General features: G+C 43.9%; 1 pseudogene; it reads right to left on the bottom strand.

The window, feature by feature from the left end:
• Nucleotides 1-3,254: 3,254 nt before the first annotated feature.
• Nucleotides 3,255-3,370, bottom strand: LOC111745060 (annotated as a pseudogene).
• Nucleotides 3,371-3,582: the final 212 nt, after the last annotated feature.

Here is a 3,582-nt window from a genome sequence, read left to right as displayed (position 1 = left end):
AAAGTGTCCCTAAGAAGAATAAAGAAGTAGACATTACCAGCAAACAGATTTCTGCTCAAGTTAAAGTCCCCAGTTGACAAGTGCAGCCATACTAGTCAGTGTAGTAGAGAGGGACAACTTAGGAGTCAGTTCTGACTCACTGATGTGGGTCTCTCTGGTTTCCTCAGGTTTGGTAAATGATCAGTAAATAGTATGTTTCCGTCTTTCATTGGTCTCTCCCTTCTAATACCTCCATCCATTCACTGCCACGAAGTAAACAGAATTGGATTACTGTGCTTTAGGGTTATTATGTATATTATATCTGCAAATGAAAAATTCCCAGTATTATATAGATGGTATGACCAAATAAATGACTTAAAGATAAGATAGTGTGTTGACTTCTGTGGTTTAATTATATGAGGAGCAGGGACAGGTCTGTGCAGTACCTTGCTTTTGCTTTCGTTGTCACCATCCAAGTATTGCCAGGCTATAATTCTTAGGGGAATGATCCTGGGAGGGACTCAGGGAAGTAACCAGTTTACCTTGGAAGATAAATTATTTTACAGGAAGACCTGGAATGGATGAGCATGCTTCAGAAATCTGCACAGCAGAGCTTCATTTAACTGGTGCTTCTGTGCAGGAAAGGGGGAGCCTTACCTAGGCTTGCAGAATTCTGGGGTGAGGTTTCTGTTTCCTGGTCTGTGTTTCCACAGTCTGTGCTCTGCCTTGCACAATCAACCCTAACTACTGCCTAAAGGAACACACTCTATCTCTGGTCACAAAGAAAATATTGACTCAGGGAAGGGAAAGCAGTCCCAGCTGTGAGCTTGTGAGAGCGGAGCTCAAGGTAGAGTTGATTACTGGAGTCGTTTTGTTCTTCTGCTGATGCCAGTTTTGGGGGAGGCAGTTGAGAAATTTGGATAATATAGTGAGTCTTCACTCAGATGTCTTTGGCACTAAGGGAGATAAAGAGTGATATGAATAATAAGCATGTTTTCAACAAGAACGACCCAGGTGACTGGAGCAGGGAGCCATTTCTAGAAGGTTAGTGCCACTAGCTGCCTTGTGGTGTTTGGTGGGGCCCAGGTTTTGAGACTTTCTTTACATACTGAGTAATTGTTTCATTTAGCAGCATGCTCCGAGAGCAAGCAGATGGGTTTCAAGGTCTGAAAGAAGTATGCTCTAGCTAGAGCCTAGTGTGTGTGTTGAGGGCGAATGACAGGTAGGTATTGAGAGGTGAAGCTGGAATTACAGCAGGGACTGCTAGGTCATGCAGGGTCATATAAGCCAAGTTAACAAATTTGGACTTTTCCTAAAGTCAGAGGGAAGAAAAAATGGATTTAAAGAGAAGGGAATGATTAGTCGCATTTTTCCGGCTACAGAGTAGAGTAGATGGGCAAGGGGCAAGACTGGAAGCAGAGGTCCCAGTTGAGACACTTGTAATAACCATGGTGGTGAGAAATGATGACAGCCCCGACTGGAAAGTAGGAACAGGTTGTAGAGAAGAAGGAAGTTTTAAAATCATTAGGAAAGGGGTAAGAGTCGAGGGGTGGAAGTGGGAAGATGAAGGAGAATCTGTTAGCCATGAGGCCCTGGAGAAGGTGGGTGGGTAGGTGGTGATGCCAGCTTCCTGAGACGGGGACCACGGGAGGAGGGCAAGGTTCACGAGGGGACATGCCGACTTAATTTGGGAGCATGGTAAATGTGAAGAATGCAGATCAGTGGCCCAATGTGCAGCTGGATGTGCCAGCCTGAGGATCAGACGAATGTGTCCTGGAGATAGAAATTGGCATCATCTGCCCATAGATGTTCATTGGAGCCATGAGAGTGAACAAGAGTGCCGAGAACTGGAGGAGGGTCTCAGACAGAACATTGAGCACATTCAGAACCAGCAGAGGAGGGGGACCTGGGAAAGGAGACTCAGAAGGAGCAGCCCACAAAGGCAGGAGGAAAACCAAAGGGTCGTGACACTTGCACACTCTGACAAGTGTTACAGTTGAGATGCTCCTGAGGGGTTAGGTGTGGTAAGAACTAAAATGTCTTCTTTGGACCTGATGAAAATCAGCTGCGCTGGATTGATTCTGTAGTAGATCAGGTGTGTGCTGGCAGCGCGAGTAAAGCAGACACAAAACTAAAACAACAAACAACAAAACGGAAAGAACTTGACAGTGGACATTTATTTTACAGAAACAGCAAAAGTCATATTGGAAAAAAATCAAAATGTCGAACTTCCTCATACTTATTTTTATGCCGAATTAAATGTGTGTGGGGGGGGTACCTTAATCTTTTATTCTATGATTATCTAAAAATTTTAAATTATTTTTCATGTTAAATTCCATTTAAATAGTTCGAAAATCAAAAGGTACAAAAGACTATTAAGTAAAAAGTCTCTTGGTCGCCCAGTTCCTCTCACATATAGGCATCTAAATTTTATGTGAAAATTTCCCCCCTTTTAGGCACAGAATGTTTACCATTCTTCTCGTTGTTTTGCTCCTTGCTTTTTCCACTTAGCAGTATATCTTAATCATTCCCTATCAATGCATAGAATAGCAGACCCAGTCTTTTTTGATGGATGTGCACTATTTGATTATGTAGATGTATTATCACTTAACCAGTTCCCTATCAATGGATACTTAGGGTTTCTATTATTTTGCTATTTCCTAATATATTGCTTTCACAAGCAATGCTGTAGTGAATGTCCTTGCATGTGAATCCTTGTGTTGAAGTGTAATTAATTTCCAGAAGTAGGAATTGCTGGACTAAAGGACCTGTAAGTATTTTAATCCAGGTCTGCTTATTAGAGTTCCTGGCACTTAGAAAGTCTGCAATGAATGGTAGCTATCATTAAGATAAATATGCTTAAATAGATGGTATGATGTGTTATGGATAGAACGGATAGGGGCACCTGACACAGACCGGAGGAGGAAACGCCTGAGCTGAGCCTTGGAGAATGAGAAGTCAGGTTAGGTGGAGGGCATTCCAGGCAGAGGGAGCACAAGGAGCTAAGCGCAGGAACTCAGACGGGAGCTTGTGGGACTCCTCCGGCAGTTTGGTATCCCCTCCGTGCATCAAACAGCCCACACCTGTCATGGGTCAAGGCTCTTAGGATGATGAAGGGATTTTACCTTGCAACAACACAATAATGGGATTTACACAATAATGGGATTTAGGGGTATCCTTTTCTTTTTTTCTTTTTTTAGACGAGGCAACCCTTGGTTGACCTCACAGATTGCAAGGACCTTGTCGGGTTACAATCCCTTATTTTTTATTTTTTATGCCTACAGTACCTGGTCTTCCTAGGTGGTCTCCCATCCAAGTACTAACCAGGCCCGACCCTGCTTAGCTTCCGAGATCAGACGGGATCAGGCCATCGAGTGGCATGGCCGTAGACGGGGTATCCTTTTCTTAAGAGGCATTTGGTTCTCCCCACACTCCAGGCCTCCCCAGCCCCAGACGCACAGAGTGTTAATGTCTCGTAGGTCACTTTGTTGTGCAGGATACAGGTCCTCACCTTGTCTTTGGCCTTGCCTTGCCTTCTCCTCAACTGTCCAGGCCACCTGTATTTTCTGTTCTCCCCCAGCTCTAAATTTCTGTTGATTTCTT

The sequence above is a fragment of the Pteropus vampyrus genome, unplaced genomic scaffold (genome assembly GCF_000151845.1).
Source record: "Pteropus vampyrus isolate Shadow unplaced genomic scaffold, Pvam_2.0 Scaffold145, whole genome shotgun sequence".
Classification (NCBI taxonomy): Eukaryota; Metazoa; Chordata; class Mammalia; order Chiroptera; family Pteropodidae; genus Pteropus; species Pteropus vampyrus.
Note: the sequence above shows the minus strand (reverse complement) of the source record. Positions and strands in the feature narration are given on the sequence as shown.